We start from the raw sequence: 20,965 nt of genomic DNA on the forward strand, positions 1-20,965 counted from the left end.
ATATCATCTGTGAATAGTGAAACTTTTAATTATCCCTTTCCCATTTGGATGCCTTTTATTTCTTTTTCTTGACTGATTGCTCTAGCTAGAACCTCTAGCACTATATTGAACAGCAGTGGTGACAATGGGCATCCTTGTCTTGTCCCTGATCTCAGTGGGAAAGCTTTCAGTCTTTCACCATTGAATACAATATAAGCTGTGCATTTTTCATATATGACCTTTATTATGTTGAGAAAGTTGCCTTCATTTTTGTGTGTTTTTGTAGTATTTTTATCAAGAAAGGATGCTGTATTTCGTCAATTGCCTTTTGTGCATTAATTGATAAGATTATGTGATTTTTCTTTTTGATTTATTAATGTGGTGTATTATGCTGATTGATTTCCTTGTGTTGATCCAGTCTTGCATGTCTGGTATAAAAGCAACTTGATCATGATGGATAATTCCCTTAATGTGTCGTTGGATTCAATTAGCAAGTATATTTTTTGAGGATTTTTGCATCTGTATTCATTAAAGAAATAGGTCTATAATTTTCTTTTTTATAATATCTTTATCTGGCTTTGGTATTAGGGTGGTATTGGCTTCATGGATGAGTTTTGTAGCATTTCTTCTTGTTCAAATTTTTGGAAGAGCTTGAGTAAGATTGGTATTAAATCATCTTTGAATGCTTGGTAGAACTCACCTGTGAATCCGTCTGGTCCTGGGCTTGTCGTTTTGGGGAGCTGTTTGATGACTGTTTCAATCTCTTTACTTGTGATTGGATTGTTGAGGTCTTCTATTTCTTCTAGCATCAGTGCAGGTTGTTTGCACATTCCTAGGAATTTCTCCATTTCATCTACATTGCCTAATTTTTTAGCATAAAGTTGTTCATAGTATCCTCTTATGATCTCTCTTATTTCTATGGGGTCAATAGTAAGATTCCCCTTTTCATTTTTAATTTCATCTGTTTGCATCTTTTTCTTCTTTTCTTAGTCTGTTTTAGCTAAGGGCTTGTTGATTTTGTTAATCTTTTCAAAGAACCAATTTTTGGTTCGGTTAATTTTCTCTTTGTTTTTTTTTTTTCCCCTCAATTTCAATTATTTCTGCTCAGATCTTTGTTATTTCATTCCTTCTACTTACTTTGGGATTAATTTGCTGTTCTTTTTGTATTGATTGTTTTTAATGACCATTTCTATCTCTTTACTTGTGATTGGTTTGTTGAGATCATCAATCTTTCTTTCATCAATGTAGCCTGCTTATTTGTTTCTGGGAATTTGTCCAATTCCTCTAAATTTTCCTTCTTGTTGGCATATAGTTTTTAAAAGTATCCTCTTATGATAGACTTTATTTCTGTGGGGTCAGTAGTGATTTCCCTTTTCTGGTTTCTTATTTTGTGTATTTGCATCTTCTCTCTTTTTTTCTTCATTAGTCTAGCTAAGGGTTTGTCCATTGTATTGATCTCAAAGAACCAGCTTTTTGTTTAGTTTATGTCTTTTAGTGCTTATTTTCTATTTCATTTAATTCTTCTGGTCTTTGTTATTTCATTCTTTCTTCTTCCTTTCGTGTTAGTTTGTTGTTGTTGTTTTTTACCAATTCCTCCAAGTGTACACTTAGGTCTTCAATTTTGCCCCTTTCTTCATTTTTAATGTATGAATTTATGGCTCTTAATTTCCTTCTCAGTAAAACTTTTGCTACGTCTCATACATTTTGATATGTTGTGTTGACATTTGCATTAGTTTCAAGGTAGTTACTGATTTCTTTTGAGATTTCCTCCTTGACCATCATTTGTCTAAGAGTGTGTTGCTTAACTTCCAATCTTGGTGCCTAATCTGGGTCTCTAGTCCTTGCAGATTTTCAGCTTCATGCCACTGTGGTCTGAGAAATTATTTTGTATGAGTTCAATCTTTCTGATTTCATTGAAATTTTCTCTGTGGCTTAGCATGTTGTCTGTCTTGGAAAATGATCCATGTGCACTTGAGAAGAATGTATATCCTGTTGTATTTGGGTATAATGTTCTGTATATCTATTAGTCCTGATCTTCTAATATATTATTCAATGTCTGTTTCTTTATTGATTCTCTGTTGAGATGGTCTGTCTAATGGTCATAATGGTGTATTAAAGTCCCCCACTATAATTGTAGAGGTAGCTATTCCTTCACTTAGTTTTTCCAGTGTCTGCTTCTTGTATTTAGAGACACCCTGATTAGGAGCATAAATGCTTATGATTGTTCTTTCTTCTTGAAAGATTACTCCTTTTACTAATATGTAGTGTCCATCTTTGTCTCTCAAAATAGTTTTGCAATTAATGTCTATTTTGTCCAATATTAGTAAAGTTTCTCCTGCCGTTTTTGTTTATTGTTTGGTTATAAAAGTTATTTTCCAGCCATTCATTTTCGACCTCCATGAATCCCTGGGTCTAAGGTTCATTTCTGGTAGACAGCATTTAGATGGGTCGCATTTCCTTATCCATTCTGCCAATTTGTATCTCTTGGCAGGTGACTTTAATCCATTAACATTCAGTGTTATTACTCTCAACTAATTACTTACATTAGCCATATTCTCTTTGGATTTGTATATGTTATATATTGTGTTATTTCTCTTTTTGTTTTTTTGGTTTTTCTTACACTCTTCTTCAACTCTGTCTCTTCTGTTTTTTTTTTTTGTTTTTGTTTTTTTTCTTTCCCCCCTGCAGAACTTTTTTTAGTATTTCTTGAAGGGCAGATTTCTTATTGGCACACTATCTTAGTTTCCATTTATTTGTGAATATTTTAACTCTCCATCATTTTTGAATACCAGCTTTGCTGGATAAAGTATTCTTGGCTGGAGTTTTTTTTTTTTTCTTTTAGTACCTTGACAACGTCTTATCACTTCCTTCTTGCCTCCATGATTTCAGATGAGAAGTCAGAACTTAATCTTATTGAGCTTCCCTTGTATGTGATGGTTATTTTCTCTTTTGCTGCCTTCAGTATTTTCTCTTTATCTTGAGCACTGGCTACATTTACAAGTATATGTCTTGAGGTAGGCCTGTTGGGATTTATGCTATTTGGGGTGCATTGTACTTTTTGGACATATACATCTATCTCCTACAATAGTTTTGGGAAGTTTTTAGCCATTTTTTCCTCCAACATTCCTTCTGTTCCCTTTCCCTTTTCTTCTCCTTCCAGGATGCCTATAATATGTATGTTTGTACACTTTGTGTTGTCTTTCAAATCCCTAAGTCCCTGCTGGATTTTCTCTATCTTTTTATTTATCAATTCTACAATCTGTTTGATTTCAGATGTATTATCTTCCACATCACTAATTCTTTCCTCTGCTTCTACAAATTTGCTGTTATTTTCTGAGAATGTATTTTTGATTTCTTGAATGGTGCTGTTCATCACCATCATATCTGTTATCTTTTTGTGTATGTTACAGTTTCTTCAGTATGCTCTCCAAGTGTTTTCTTAATATCCTCAACCTTCCCTTTATTTCATTTAGTTGGTCTGTGGTATGTGATTGTAGAACTTTGGTTAGTTGTTCAATGTTCTGCTCCTCTTCCTGGTTTTTATTTTTTTTCATTGGACTGTGCCACATCTTCCCAATTATTGGTTTGGTTTGTACGTTTTTGTTGCTGTCTGGTCATCATTTTATCTTTGTGGGTTCTTCATTTGATTAGCTTCTCCCTCTAGTCTTGGATTTTTTATGTGCTTTTGTGTGTGTGTTAATTTTTCTCTTCGATGCTTTGTTCTTATTCTAATATCTTTTTGTTGTCTAAGTTACCTTGAAGGAAAAATATTAGGGCCAAGAAAAGCAAAAGAGGTAAGAAAAATAAGTATAAGAGTAGGTTTGGTATTATTGGTAAATATTAGCAGAAGAACCATATAAGACTGAGGAGAATAAATATTAAACTCATGCAAGCAGTGTATAGCTATCAGAATAAGAAAGTGGAGTACCTACAATGAAATGGGAAATTGAATGCAGAGAATATTGTGTGAATTAAAATGCTTGTGTGATCAAGAGAGAGGGAAAGAAAAGGGAAAATAAAATAAAGAGTTAATAAAAAAAAATAGAAAACAGAATAGATGTGTTAGAAATAAATAGCCAGAAAAATTGGGGGCTAAACAAAGAGAGGAAATGTAAGAGCAACAACAGAAGGTGGAATGTAGAAAGATGTATGAAGGAAAAGAAATAGTGTTGGTAGTCAAAATCAGTACATACAGAAAAGAGGAAGTTAAGGATGAGGAAGCAAACAATAAACAAGCCTGCAGTACCTAATTGAAAAAAAAGGAAGGAAAGAAAGAAAGAAAGAAAGAAAGAAAGAAAGAAAGAAAGAAAGAAAGAAAGAAAGAAAGAAAGAAAGAAAGAAAGAAAGAAAGAAAGAAAGAAAGAAAGAAAGAAAGAAAGAAGGGTGGGGGATAAAGAGGAAGGAAAGACAAGAGAGCAAAAAACAAAAAAGCAAAAACAAGCCCTCAAGCAAGGAGTCAACCAAACAATTAAAAAACCAGACTTCCTTCTTAAGCTCTTATTTAGGGAAAATAAGAGACCCAAAAGAAGCTAATACAAGGATTTTACCAATGTTTTCCCTGTCTCAAAGTATCATCGAATTTCTCAATGGATCACTACTCTAAGAGGAGCTATGAACTGTGCCAGAGATCTTGCACACTCAAGTTAGAACTCCTCTACTGAACTCCTCCACTGAAACCTCTCAGGGTCAACCTGCTCCTCAAAAAAGTACCCTTCCAGGGACAGGATAGACCCTTTGCAATTGAATGAATTGATTGGGAACCTGCCCTTCCCCCTTTCTCCCTTTCTCACTTCCCTTTCTCCCAAATGCAGCAGGAAACCCATGTGAGAGCTCCCCTCTGAAATTCAAATGGGACCCTGGTGAACCAAATCACCAAGGAAATAATGACTCTCATTCTTTTTGAGAGAGTCCACCCTCACCTTTCCAGGAACTTTAAATATGTTCTTGGAATCCTACCAAGCACTTCCTGCTCCCCCCTCCTTACATGTGTTGCACAGGACTAGTTAATTGCCTGGCTCCATCTTCACTTAGATATAATCCACAGAAGTTAGGTAAATCAGGCTGCCTCGGCAGATTTGCCTCTCCCCTCTTCCTGGTTTCTCCTCAATCCAATTAATATGCTCCTCAAAGCTCCAAAAGGGGTGGTCCAGTCAATTGAACCTGCACTCGTAGTGAAGCAGAATAGTAAGACAGGGAATCAATAGATGGATCTAGAGCCTGGCAAGAGTCCATGTGGACATCAATAACCCCAAAATGGCTGCTGGATGACCCCCATCCCTGTAATTCTGCTGTTGAGAACAAAGACTGCTCCTGGAAGCCAGGAAAAGCCCCAGGTGTTCCCTAGGGACTTATCATTGGGCCCTCATGGAGAATTATTGGTTGGGGTAATTAATCAAAATAGCAAACAGCTGGAACTTCTCCCCTACCACTAGCAAAGGGATGGAATAATTAACACTTCAAAAAACTGAGCAGGGCCTGAAGGAGCATGTGCACTCTGCTCTTTTGCCTCTAGACCCTTACCTGCCCTCTTAGCACTTTTCTCACCATTTTTCCTCTGCCATGTGCCCGTGCAAGTAAAACCTGGAGATTTATAACCCATAAATGGGAATTGTAGCCTGTAAATCAGCCCATTTTATCACTTTTCAACCCTTTCCTCTCTACCTGGGGCCCCTGCTCTGTTATTTTCTCTCATTTCTCTTCCCTCCCTACCTGGAAAAATTACTGGTCTAACTCACCTGATGTGCTTTTGAAATTCACTTGTGCAGCATAGCCAAGAACCTAAGCAAAATCCGATAACATTTTTGGTGAGCCAGTCCAGGATTTTATCCGTGAGTGAAACTATGGTCTACAGCCTATTTAATGCTTTCCTTTGTTTCTCTGTTTTAATGAGTTTGCCTACAAGCCCACAAAGGATGTAATCCTGAGAGGGAAGGGGCTGGGGCTTGGGAATTCTTTGCATCCACATCCACACTATGCACCCAGGCTTATGAAATCTGACCCCAGCCAGAATGCCTGGGTCATAAGGTAGTGGCTTAAATCATGGCCCTGCCAAGACAGAGATTCCCTGGCAGAACACCAGGTCCTGTGAAGCTCCTTTTTCAAGCCATTTTAACAGCCAGAATCTTTGTTCTCAGGCCTGCTTGCTGTTACCTTCTCCTGCCCTCTCCCCTAGGGGTGCATGGCAATGGCAGAGAGGCAAGGGCTTGCCCCTCCCAGTGGGTCCATGCCTATGCAAGGAGCATTCCTATCTGACCACATCCAGCTACCTGGGGGAATGAAGTAGGAAGGTGGTGGACAGAGCCAGAATGGATACCATAGAAGTTCTCTTCTCCAGAGGTGTCACAGGCCAGGATACCTTTGCATAATTTACCTTTACCCATGTTTTACCTTTCTACTTCTTGCTACTGAATTTCTCTTTATAGGTTTGTGTTAGGATAACCTATAATGGGAAATTGTAGTGTGTAAATCAGCCCTCTTTACCACTTTTCAGCCCCTTCCTCTCTACTAGAGACCCCTGCTCTGTTATTTTCTCCCATTTCTCTTCCCTCGCTAGCTGAATAAATTACTGGCTTAACTCATCTAGTATGCTCTTGAAATTCATTTCTGCAGCATAGCCAAGAACTTAAATAAAAATCTTGTAATAGTAGAACCTCTCTCCACCCTTCACCAGAACCCTCGCATTCTTGGAGTTTTTCTCCCCCATGTGTGATCTTTGAGGTCCAGGGAAAGCCGAGGCTTCTTGCCCTGGGGGATGGGCAGAAACCTGCGGTTTTACCTTGAGCTATCACTCTTCTTGTAGTGCTCTCTCCGGGTCAATGTTCAGCAACCTCCTGCTTTGTGGGTTCCCAAAACAGGTAACTCAGGCAGGATTTTGTCCTCAATATCTTGTTTTTTGTAGGAGTGATGATATGGAGGCTCTTACTCTGACACCATCATCTCAAATTTTTATTTATTTTCTATTCATCCCACCTCTTCTGTGTTCCTTTTTTTATTTCTCATCCCCTTTTTAAAATTAATTTAGCAGTGTGTGGTTTTCTCTTTTGTCTCCTATATTGGCATTATATGACTTCATGCTTAATGTATGACATTATACTGTTATTTCACTATGTTCCATTTCCCCACATTTTTTCTGCACTGTCATCTGAGGGGAAAAGCATTTCTGTGCTTGAAAATACCTGTAATATCAGTAAGGCTAGACACCTTGAAAGAAATGTACTTTCTCCTTAATATTCACCACTTTTTACACTACAGTCATGAATAATAGCACATATTACATTGTGGTAATTATTTTAAAACAAAATATTCTATTTTAGCTGAGACAAAAATTTATTATCACTGGGTATGACAATAATTCTAGAATATGGATTTGCTTTTCTTTCCTGAAAATTTCTGCCATGGCGTGTCTTCCATGGTATCCTTAAAACATTGCTTCTTCTTTTTTTAATATAATTTTTAAAAAGACACTTATACTACATAAAATGTTGCACATAAAAATATAAGAGATCCCTTTATGCCCCAATCCCCACATCTACCATTTTCCCCACATTAACAACTTCTTCCATTAGTGTGGTACATCCATTGGAATTGATGAACACATTTGGAGCATTGCCACTAAGCATGGATTATGGTTTACATTTTAGTTTACACTCTCTCCCACTCAATTCTGTAGGTTGTGGCATGATATATAATGGCCTGTATCTGCCATTGCAGTGACATTCAGGACAATGGCTTCTAATCAAGGAACTCCGTTCATAATAATGATACTGTGGTGCTGGGCTCATGTCCATGGTACTGCCACATAACATCACACAGATGCAGCTGGATTTATTGAATTCACAGCTTATTGAAGACTCAGTATGATGCCAGTTGAGATACAGCTTCTATGATATAAAAGATTTGAACATTATCTTCTGACTTATTACACTTTGTGCATTTGTGTTTAGATCCTGTAGTAAGAAGAGTTTCAAACTGAAAATAAAAGTTTCAAACCAAAAATATAAAATAGTACTGACATTTACCATACCATTATCTTCACCAGAGATCTTTACATCTTCATGCAACTTAAGTCTATTGCCTACTGTCCTTCACTTTCAACCTGAAGAACTCTGTTTTGAAACTCTTATAGGGCTAGCCTAATGGTTATGAATTCCCTCAGCTTTTGTTTATCTAAGAATATCTTAATCTCTTCCTAATTTTTGAAAGATGGTTTTGTCAGCTATAAAAGTATTGATTAGCATTTTTTTTGTTTGCTTTCACCACTTTAAGTATGTCAACCCATTGTCGTCTTGCCTCCATGGTTTCTGAGATTACTTTACTTTATTGAAGCTCCCTTATACATGTCGTATTGCTTCTCTCTTGTGGCTTTCAGAATTCTCTGTCTTTAGCATTTGACAATTTGATTATAATATTCCACAGTGTGGGTCTATTTAGGTTTATCCTGATAGGATTTCATTGAGTATCTTGGATGTATATATTCATGTCTTTCATTAAATTTGATAAATTTTGATCTGTTATTTCTTTTGAATATCCCTTTTGTTTTTTACTCTTTTCCTTCCAGGACTCCCATAATGTGCATATGAGTACACTTGATGGTGTCCCTCAAGCTCATTTCACTTTTCTTCATTCTTTTTTTGGCTACTTAGACTGGATGATTCCAATTGTCTTATTTTCAAAATCATTGATTCTTTCTTCAGCAAGTACCACACTGCTATTAAACTCTTCTACAGAATTTTTAACTTCTCTTACTGTAGTCTTCAGTTCTATTTGGTTCTTTTTCATAATTTCCACCTCTTCATTGATATTTTCTTTGTGTTCATTTATCCTTTTTCTAATTACCTTTAGTTATTTGTTCATGTTTTCCATTAGCTCTTTGAGGATATTTAGGAACACTTTTTTAAAAAGTCTTTTCTAGTACACATTAGGTTTGGTCTCACACATTGATTGTTTCTAATACTTTAATCTTCTCCATTGCTTGGGCTATAACTTTCTGTTTCTTTGTATGTTTTATAGTCTTTTGTTGAAACCTGGGCATTTTGATATTTTAATGTTTTATAACTGGAATTTTGACTCTGAGATGTCTATTCTTTATGTTTGTATCCAGCTAGTATTATGATACAACTTTCCTTGAATGCCAGATGTCCAGAGACGACAAAAAAAGAGAAAATGCCTTTCCCAGTCTTTGCAGATTGACTTGTGCAGTGCTTTCCTTAAGGGCTTATTCATAATGAGTTCTGACAGTAGCTCCAGGCCAGAAAATAGGTATCTACCTGATTCTTTCTGCATATGCATTTGTCTTGGGCATGCTTATGTGATCCTAGGAATCCTCCCTACTTACACGTATACAAATATTCCCTCTTTCCTAGGAACACTCTCAAGTTCCCAGGCACTGCTGTGTATGCCTGTAGGACAACCCTGTGATCTTCTTAAATATAAGGCAATTTCTGTGATGATGAGTCTTCCATGAATATGCTGGTTCAGTTCCACATGCTGCCACTAGTCAGATTGTACCAGATATCCATGCTTCCAGTGCATGCGTTATGGTTACTTTGCTCCCTTCAGAACTGGGACCAGTGAAACACACCAGAAACACTGGCTGGCTCCACACTGAGCTTCTTAGGGGATGGGAGAGAGGCCAAACAGGGTGGTTAAAGATCCTACTATGTTTCAGTGGTCTTTTTCTTCACTTAGTATTCACTTTCTTTCCTCAAACTTCTATTTTCTGGAGCTTTGAGAAAGATGTTTCTGCCGGTTCTTTCCAGTTGTTCAAAACTTCTATGGGGGCAAGGAGACATGAACTTTCTCACTCTGCTATCTTGAATGGGTTGAACTATTTCTTGAGGATTAGAATTCTGTCTGGTGTCACTTGCTGTTAGCCTGAAAAACTTCCTTTAGCCTTTCTTGTAAGGTGGGGATGTTAACAAATCATTTGCTCAGTTGTTATCTTGGCATCTTTTAATTTCACCTTTATTTTTGAAATATGGTTTTCCTAGATATAAGATTCTTGTGACATCACTTTTTTCTTTATTTTAATTTTTACTTCCAACACTTTGATTTTGTCACCCCACTGCCTTTTGGCTTTCAATGCTTATGAATAAGTCACTTCTCAAATGGAGCAGTACTGGAAATGTTCATATTCTCCTGCCAGCTACCCATTTCTGCAATGACTGTGATTTTAAATAGGCTCTCTCTGACTAACTCTTTCCCTCATATTTCTGTTAAGCTTATGGCTGTTTTTTCCTTCTTGGTATCAATCTGAACTGTTAGCTCTCATTAATTGCTAGTTGATTGTGCCAATGTTTTTAACAATAATCTGGGATAGTACATTACCCCATTCTGAGCCAATTAAAATCAAGTCCTTTTGCAAGGTTAATTCTTGAAGCTAGTGTTTAAGTATTTCTCAGATTCCAGTATGGCTTTCCTTAGTTGTCTCTTTCCCTGATTTTTTCTGTTATACCTCTAGCTGGACTACCATTTCACTTTTTGTTTCAGGACTCCTAATTTCTCATCATTTAGACAATTACCACTTTGTACAGTATCTTTAGGCTTCCAAATAAATTCAGTCTCATTTTGTAGTGATATGAAATTCTCTGTTCTTATAGTCTACCTTCCCCTAACCATCTTCATAGAATCTCTGCACCACTGCTCTGTAGTTGAAGTCAGGGAGAGTGGCCTAGTTTCCTCAAAGGGATACTCTTTCTCTATGAGTAAGATGTTGAGCAGGAGTCTTAGCTCTTGGTCTCTTTGCAAAACATCAGCATGGAACTTCAACCCTGTGAATGAGTTGGAGCTGAGATTATTGCAGACAAGTATTCTTCACTATGCCTGGGATTGAGTTTCTGCCCCATGAGTGGAGGTTGGTTGAAGGGAGGGAGATCCAAATCTCTGAGACAAACATGACTGGAAAATATATTCTGCAATTTAGAACTGAAACAGGATAAGAATTGATAGTGGGAGGGGTAACAATGTTTGTGGCCTTCCTAATCTGGAAAGAAACCACAGTCCTGGAGTGCACATTTAAGGAGAGGAGCCCTTTCTTCTTGGCTGTACTTGCCTGGAGTTAAACTTACCTTACTGAGCTAGGAGTTGGTGGTTAAAGGAACAAGTTATGGCTCAAATGTAACAGGTACTAAGACGTACATTTTTTGAATAAATATTTCTGCATTTGCTCTGTGCCCTTATGACAATTATCAGTGACTTTAAATGTTTTTATTCTTTAATATTTTTACCAGTTATGAATATTTTTCCTAGAAATGGTTCAAGGTGCTCCTCACACTGCCTTTATGGAAATACTTCTATCACTGTTATGCCCAATAACCCACTAGCAGAATTTTTTTTTCTTTTCCTGTCAACATTGAGTTCTATTAGTTTAGTGGTCTTAGTTACAAGGAGGACATGTTTCAACTAGATAGTACCATAGTGGATCCATTCAAAATGGAAGATGTGACTTCCACTAGACATTTTTGGCTATTTATGCCACTGAATGAAAAATCATAAAAAAAGTGTTAATATACTGACTCTAATAATTAATTTCATTTATCAAGGGTAAATTGGGGTGTTGTTGCAGCTCAATAGTTAACCTGGAAAGGTGAAGTTTTATATGAAGTCAAGAGAATTGTGAAATGGATAGTAGAAGAAAAATCCATATGTCTAAACAAAGTGTTTTTGATAAATGCAGAAATGAGGTATTTTGCTTTGTATATGTCTGTATTTCTATGTATATACTAAACATTTGTTTTTTCACTCCTTCCTATAATAATTTATCTACAAATTTTTTGTGTGTTAACTCTAAAATTTAGGTTTTAGATAACAGAACATTCAGTTACTAAATTTTAGGAGTAATTAGTATTATCAGATGGATGTAATGACTGGGAATGTGCATCTCCTTTTGCAGAAAAGGGTGACAATAGCATAGGGTGACAATTTACTTGTAAAAATTGCTGTATCTTATTAAGTGGAAGCATATATATTGAAGTTCAAATATGTATAGAAAGGTAGATGTTGAAGCTGTGTAGTAAAATTCCTAGACTGTATGATGTATGCATTATTATACCATGTAGGAATAATTGCAAATTAAACATTTACTATCCTGCTTCTGAAAATTAATTTAACTCTGTCACAAGAGGGTGCTGTCAGGATACTGGAAGAAAAAGGAAATTTTATTCCTAATTCTGATTTGCATTTTGGGCAGGGTTCTGTGAAAAGTGGTGGCCAGCCATATACAGTCCCCCATGGGCATCAGACTATTGTAACACAGAGCAATTTCCCAGTGTGTTCTTGTCAGCACGATACCTCCATGTGAATGATCTGATTTGGCAACCATAAGGATGTGTCACAGCAAGTTCTCAATGTAACATACTCTTGGGGAAGGCACCCCAACCACTCCAAGAGTGACTTTCCAGCAAGTTATAATGACTCTGTATCTCAGTAAACTTCAAAGCTTCCAATGGGCCATTGCTGCACCCCTTCCAATGAGGGCAAAATGTCAGTTCCGTAGGAAGCCTCTTCTAGATTGTTTTTTTTTTGGTCCTTTTAAAATCTGCCTCAGCCTTAAGTTGTAGAGACTTCCTACATGCACTAATTTTCTAAGTAGAGTTCTTTTACCCCTTAATAGCCAATCTATGTAACTAACCCCCTATTATATTTATTAAGTTTTATGTTAAACTTTAAAATTAAAATCTGTTTATTACACTATATGGTTTCTTCCTCCTAAATGGACTCCACCTAATGCATCCTTCTTATGGTACACCAATTACATCTGTGTTTCATTGTGTGATATTGCCACACAGATAACTGAAGTCTCTATTTTCAGACTAATTTGTCTCCCCATGCTTAGGTGGGGATAAGTTCTATTGCACTATCTTCAAATTCACAGATATTTTATTTATGGTAAGAAGTCCATGCAGTGAAATTTTCATTTCATTTATAATATTTTACAACACTAGTGATTCCATTTAGTTATAACTTTAAAATTTCCAGTTCACTCCTCATTATGTTTATGTTTTCACTTAAATTCTTGAACATATTTATAAACCTTTATTTGCTAATTCCATTACCTCTGTTATTTTTAGATATATTCTTTACTGATTAGTCTTTGTCTTATATTTCAATTAGATGCTTCCTCATATATCTAGTAATATTTAAGTAGATGTTTGACACTGTTTGTTACCCTTTTAAGATGTCTAGATTTTGTTGTCTTCTTTTAAAGAGAGTTGAGTTTTGTTTTGGCAACCTAGTAATCTATATAGGAATCATCTCGGTGTGTACAAATTTAGGGGTGGTTAATGAAGGTCATTGAAACCTAACAGAAAGAAGGTTAGAGAACTTATTGCCAAAAAAATCTATATGAAAATAAAATATCTAATATCTAAAAATGATTACAAATAGAACTCATATTTTATGAGGTACTTATATGTACAATATATTGTAGAGAATATGGTGAATTAATAATAGGAACATGAGATATTCTCTATTATATTTGAGATCAATTTTTAAAATATTTCACAGCTTAGGTCCTAAATCTCTGAAGTAAGAATAATAATTTATCCTTAAATAATGATTAAATTATACTATTTTATTAACATAACTTAGAAACTGTAAACTCCTAGAATAATATAAAATCCTATTCTCTTCTTTCTATACTAACATGGATTATTTTGCAAACACATGAAGGTAAGAAGATATAGCAATTGTTATCCTCTTCCAGAAGGTATCAGTAATGTGAATGTTTTTAGAGATGCTAATTTTGATGAAAATTTATCCAAACTAGTCATTTATTTTTTCTAAAAGGTATATCTGAGATTGGAAGTGTTTAAAAACAACATGAGCAGGTCACTTAACCTGTCATACCCTTGTTTTCCTTATCTGGACAAAAATTTAGTTACTTAAATGATCTCCTTTCATAATATTCATAACATCCTAAGGATATTAGTTAATAGAGTGAAATATTTTTATCCATGTAATTCCATCATTTAAATTTAATGTTACGATGACATATATATTGAATAAAATTTGCCAAATAGAAAGGAAAGTTGAGTAAATATAAGAGTTTAGTGTGGAAAAATGGATAAAGCATTTTTTTAATATATGTAAAATATCAGAACATAATTGGTGACCATAAATACAGTTAAAGAGGACAATTTTAATATTTCATTGTTATACATTTTTGTTGTGCTTTTTTTTTCTGTCACTCTTTTCCAAAACTTATAGAATTATTTGCCATAAAATTGCTGCTACTTCTGGAGGAGCACACTGAAATAATTTAATGTCTATGGGAAAACATTAAAAATCTTTATCCATTTTAGTTAAGGGAAATTATAAATATTATTTTAACTTATATGACATGTTGACTTCATAGAGCAACTTATTTAATCCTATAGAAAGCATGAAATAGGAGAAGGATATAGAAAATAGTTAATATATATTTTTATAAATGTACTGTAGCTTTGAAAAATTCCAGAATTACTTTTAATTTTTTCACTTTTCAAAATGAAAAATATGACAAATGTTATTATTTTCCTAAATCATAGCTTCCTGCTACAAATGAACAATAAATTTAAGATAAGGATAATGAGAAATCATGGAAGAAAATGCAACTTTTAAAAGAAAACTAATGGAAACTGCTAGAAAATTAAATCACTCTTTGTAGGGGAAGGAGTCCCCAGGAGCAAGGAGTTGGCATTTGAGTAACTTGCTTTATGTCTATGAGTTGGTGATTTTCAAGAGCATGTGTTTCATTAATTGAACCAATGTTTCTTATGTAAATAGAATTTCAGATCTGATTACTTTATGTTTAGTACATGATTTAAAGGAAATCAACAGAAATGAAGTTTTACCTGAGTTGAACAAATAAATAAAAAGTGAAAAATATAGAAATGTGAAATAGAAAGAGAAAAAAACAACAACAACAACAAAAACAAAACAGGAAGAGTAGGGAGAAAAGATGAAAAGGAAGTGGCAATGGCAAAAAGAAACATAATCAAATCTATGTTATGTAATAACTGATCTAGATACACAACCTAATATGCTGTCAGTAAATCAGGGAAATAGTCACACAGGTTTGCAGAATGATGGTGACTCAGAGACAGAAGTATGAGACCCATAGCTCTATAGTCTGATTAAATTAATGATCATGATGGCATTTTTATATAATTCACAAACGATCTAGATCATCAGACTGACTTTCCCAGTAATTTTGTGTGGGTTTCCATATATTCAATGATAAAATAATTCATCAACATAGAAGATATCATTTCTAATTTGAAACTTCAAGATAAGATTTTATTATCTACACAAGACACTTAAATAATATTAAATGAAATATGTGAAAGTAGTTTTAAATTTTTCCTCAGCTGATTTTAAATTTTCCTTGTTTACCTTTTTTCATTTAAAATAATCTCCACAATTCAATATCACAACATTCTTTAATGTTTTAAATTTGCCAAATTCTAAATCCTCCTACATTATGATTATTAAAGCAAACTTATTATGTAACCATGATGTAGCTTCATATATGCTTATTTGTATTAGAAATTGAACAGTCTAATCAATAAGAGTTATTTTTTTGCTATTTTTTGGTAATCTATCCTAGTGATATTTTTCATTAAGACTTTATTTTCTCTTGCATTTCAAAAACATTACAGCAAAATTTTAAAAAGTATAACTGTATAATTTAATTGTGTGCAGGACTACTGCAAAAGGTAATTAAGAACCTGTTGAAAAAATAAGAAAAATAATACAAAGCAAATTCTACAGCTAAGGGAGAACTATTTAAAAAAAAAACAAACAATTATTTCCTGAAACACAGGAAGCTGCTTTTCAGAAATTACAACAAAGGGAACTGCTGGCAACCATCCTACTGTATATCCATTTCTCAAAATAGCACAAACATTTTCACACACAAAAAAGCCAGTTCATTCATTATAAAATGCCCCCTAGGCATAGATTTTTTCCATATGAGCTTCATATTTCTCTTTTGCAAATGAAAACAATTTCAAAAATAGAGACAAATGCATTGCAACAGCAGTTGGGTTGCTTTAAACATGTGTACCAACTATAGTATATAGATATGCTTTAATCATTTGCATTGACTATACAGTGTATAAATCTATGGATATTTGAATACCATTTATACATATAATTTAATAGTTATGAGGTATCTTCATTGAATATATGTGTCATATTCACATTTTCGATAGCATTCATTCTGTACTATAATCATGGACTGAATGTGAAATGTATATGATAATGTAAGCTGTTCAGTAAATAATTACTAAAATTGTATGTTTAAGTCCAAGTGTATGTTATGAACATGGATGATTTCATAAGATAGAATATTATAATATATCCTCCTCAAGCTACATAGTCTTCAAAATATCTGCAATTATTCTCTTAAACATAACACTTCCAAATAAGTACTTTGTTCTTTAGCAGTGAAATAATATGACATTATTTTAACATTTGTCGGCAGTTTATTATTGTAGTTTCACAGATGTAACACTAATTCAGAAAAACACTTTTTTCCCCTAAGTATATCAGCATAGTTGAAGCAAAGGAAAGCAGGTTTATTAGAAGATGGATGTTACAGTATTATGAGAGGTTACTTTTTTCCTGGTCTTTAATTTAACTCATACAAACAGAACCATCTGGATAATAAGCAGAAAATTTGTATAGTATACTCACAGGGAACATGAGTGCCCTTTGCACAATATTAGGTACATATTTTAAAGCATGTTAAAATTATAATTGCTCAACTAGGGGTTGGTAAATACAATTTTCTTATTATTTCAGGTTAAAAACTCTTCTTTTGAGTGTTAGAATGACTAATCAAGAGAAAACCTATCATGCCACACATTTATTGGTAGACTTAAGTGTTTATTAATGTACGAAAGTCTAGTTTTTGAGACCTGTTTTCTTCATACACGAGAAATGAATACCAAAACAGAACTTGTCATTGCTTTTCGGCTTCAATCATACTTTTTGTTCCCTTAAGCAGAAGGTCTAGGTATATACTTCTGATGATTGTATTTTTAGACATGTTCTCATGGACATGTCTTTGCTTAGTTCTACCAAATACTACTTTGGAAAAATATTCATCTTTTTACATATATTAGCACTGTAGACATTTTTAAATAGTACAAATATAACATATTTTAAATTTATACCATGCAGAATTTTTTTTCTCTTTCCTTTTTTTTTAATTTCTTTTTTTTTTTCACAAAAAAAATGTTTTCATATGCATATTTGAAGTTCAAAATAATGTAGTGGAGGAAATGCTAGCAAGAGATCATTACCGTATTAGAGATGGAAAACTGAGGCTTAGATTAGGGAGCTAGTCAGAGATCACAAAACTCTTTGAAGTATTACACTTACTCCCTATGAATTTCATGTTCTACTATGTCAGGAGAAAATTGCATTTTATGTTTTACTTACATTTACTCTGTGTAGGAATTTTAAAGATGTGGAAAGCAGATGTGAGGTGTCTTAGTTTGCCAGCTGCTGAAACAAATACCACATAACGGGTTGCCTTAAATAGAGTTTATTGGTTCAGTTTTAGAGATCAGCACTCCCAAATCAAGGTGTGAGTAAGGCCGTGGTTTTTCCTACCATCAGCAGCATTCTGGGGATGGCAGTCCTCCATTGCGTGGTAATCTCTCTCCTTGTGCCCGCTCTTAAGGTTTCCACTGACTTCTCTTCTGGCTTTGCTGGCCGCACCAGAATTTCTTCTCTTAATGAGGACTCCAGTTGAGTGGATGAAGAACCTCCTGGTTCAGTTGGGTCACACTCAAATAGGATTTTAGAAGATCCTATTCAAAAGTGGGTCCACATCCTAAGTGAAAATACATCTTCAAAGCGTCCTATCTACAATGCGCTCACACCTACAAGAACAAAGATTAAGAACATACCCTTTCTTGGTGCTCATGATTTGCCCTACCACATGTGGTTATATGTACATGGGGAGAGCTGCGTCTATTTCCTATTATAGGCATTTAAAAACAATTTTGCATATAACAGTTTTAAGAAACCCAGTTAACATTGTTTATGTCAGAATTATTGAGTTAGAAAAGAGACATATAATAAAGAGTCTGACTTCATTTATTGTCATTTGATTGCTGGCAGCTTTCCTGTCTCTCCATCCTCCATCTCTTTCTACATTACATATGGGAATACCCACGTGTGTGTCTTTTGTTCCTAACTATCTAAGCTCTGGCCCTTGAGCACAGAAACTCTTACTCTTCTTCTCCAAAACAGCAAAAATCTCACACCACTCTATTACCTTCTCTCAGACCATTTGGATCAGCTTGGGGGACTGCACCACTCTTCCCAGAAACTTTCTCCATGTACTTTTTTGTACCCTTTAGGTACATGTGGGGAGTCATCAGTCTTGACTTCTGAACCAAAGTTTGCATGGAGGGTCCACCTCTTTCTGTGCAGTGACTACAGGGGGTCTATATTTCTAGGGAACATCCAATTGAGCATTAAAAGTTTGTGAAAGGAAGCTTAGCAAAACATTAGTATATTCATTAATCTTCCATCCTTTTCTTTTTTTTACTTGCAAAGGCAACATAAAAGAATTCCGTTTATAATCCCCTACCTTGAGTGAATGTTTAAAGGCAAGTCAAAAAACATCCTTTTAGATATTTTAGTTGTGTTGTTCAGTAAAAATCAGCCCTATTTTCTTAGTCACACCCCACTTAATATTAATAAATTATGTGTGCCTATTCCATTGACATATTTATATTTTTAGTTATGGTGAATTATTTAATTGCTCAATTTAGTGTGAAAATATTCAAATGCAGTCACTATAGAATTATTTTTGAGAAGTGTTGTGTCTATTTTGTGCAGCAAAAATAAAACAAAAATAACAGCAAAAATGCATCTAAATCTCTTTATGTGTTAGTACCTTGCTAGATTCTGGCTATAATTCTGAATTATCTCCTGTAAATGTCTCCTGCGTGCCAGCTGGTTCTATCATTTAAATATCTGTCTAAATTGTTAATCACTTAACATAGTAACTAATAAATTAATATATACCACAGCTGAATCTCCTTGTTGCCAACAATAGGGACCATTTCTCTGCTAAAACTTATAACTATTTCGCTGCCCTCTACAATTCCAAGTAGTCATTCATTGTCTATTTTGGATAAAGTATTTTGTAATGCAGCTAAACTCTAATAGTATAATCATGTATATTCTGCAATTACAATATTTTTTTCTGGAATAGGATATGGATGCATGAAAGTATTATATGAGTTACGGATTTTTTCTATTAATTTTCACAGAAACAAAGTGAGAACAACTGTTTATTTTTTATCCTGGTTTATATGGTCCATTTTCTTCATTTTCTTTACTGTTACTTTGGAAGGTATGCAAAATTTGTCTTTGATGCAAAGTTAATTTTTAAACTTTTAAAATTATTCTTGGGAGCAGATATGGCTCAAGACTTTAAGCACCTGCTATCCCATATTGGAGGTTTGGTTCCCAGTGCTTCCTGGGGAAAAAAAACAAACAAGTAAAACAAATAATAATAATAAAACAAACTCAGGGAAGAAGATGTGGCTCAGTGGTTGATGCCAGCTTCCCACATATGAGGTCCCAGGTTCAGTCCCCACGCCCCAATACTTCAAAAAAAAAATAATACACCATATGTAAGATATGGATTATAGTTAGTAGTAAGACTTTGACGATATGCTTTCATAATTTGTAACGAAAGTCTTACAACAATGCAGGTGTTGTGGTAGGTTGAGGTATGGGACCCTGTGTGATATTATGATTGCTTTGTAACTTCACAACTTTTACTATGCACTTACTGTTTATGTGTGTTCATGTATTATGATGTAAGAATAATAATTATAATAATAATAGTGTGGGTGGGGAAAAATACACCAATGTAAGATACTTTGGTTAGTAATAATTTGAGGTTACTCTCTCATCATTAGTTAAAAATGTTTCACAATGATGCAAGGTATTGGTGGTAAAGTGAGGTATAAGCACTGTATGATATTTTATATGTTTGTTTTGTAAGTTTACAACTATTACTATACACTTATTGTTTATGAATGTTTATGGTTTATGTAATAGTGATATCCTTCAATAAATTTTAAAAAAACAACTCTTCTCATTTCAAGGACCAGGAGAAATTCTAGCTTCCTCTGTCAGGTTGAAGAATAAATAAACAAACAACAACAACTAAACAAAGCAAGTAAGCGAAATTTCTTTAGGGGTAACTATTTTAAGGAAATTCAAGGACTCACCAGGTACAAATATCAAAGCCACAAAGAACATGGGAATATTTTTCACATTTCAAAATTCCTTCTGTTTAAGATTTGGTTCAAAAATAGAACATATGTAGGAAATTGAGACTATTTTTTTTTTAATCAACAGCAACAATCGGGAAAATACAATTAAAAACTACAGCAACAATATACTGAAACATTAAAGCATCTGAAGAAGCAGAGAAGTCTGAATAACAATTAGAATGAATGTTTATTTTTAACTTCAATTTCCTGCATCTGCCACTGTCCTTGCTTCACATACTATGAATCAAGTTCCTGAATGCTATGTTGTTTTCTTTTTTCTTCAACTCATACTTCTTGGAATACCCTGAGGTTTTCATCCATAACCTAACTGGAATTGATTGCTACAAAAGTCATATCATTCTGACAGGCCTCGGACTTTGCTCTCTGAACTCTGGCATATGATTCAGATTAAGCAATTTGAATTTAAAGACTTACTCTTGCCTTAAACTCTGACCTTCTGAATTATTTTATCTTATCTTATTTTTAACTATATTTTAAAAGATGTTTTAGATTACAGAAAAGTTACATCAAAATATAGGGGATTCCCATATACCCCACCTCCCCCCCTCTCACATTTCCCCTCTTAATAACATCTTTCATTAGTGTAGTGCATTTGTTACAACTGATGAACAAATATTGGAGCATTGCTACTAACCTTGGTCTATAGTTTATATTATGGTTTACACTTTGCA

General features: G+C 34.4%; 1 pseudogene; it reads right to left on the bottom strand.

Moving 5' to 3' along the window:
• Positions 1–18,314, bottom strand: part of LOC101435179 (WD repeat-containing protein 5B-like) — a 62,531-nt pseudogene extending 44,217 nt beyond the window's left edge.
• Positions 18,315–20,965: the final 2,651 nt, after the last annotated feature.

Source organism: Dasypus novemcinctus, chromosome 4 (assembly GCF_030445035.2).
Source record: "Dasypus novemcinctus isolate mDasNov1 chromosome 4, mDasNov1.1.hap2, whole genome shotgun sequence".
Classification (NCBI taxonomy): domain Eukaryota; kingdom Metazoa; phylum Chordata; class Mammalia; order Cingulata; family Dasypodidae; genus Dasypus; species Dasypus novemcinctus.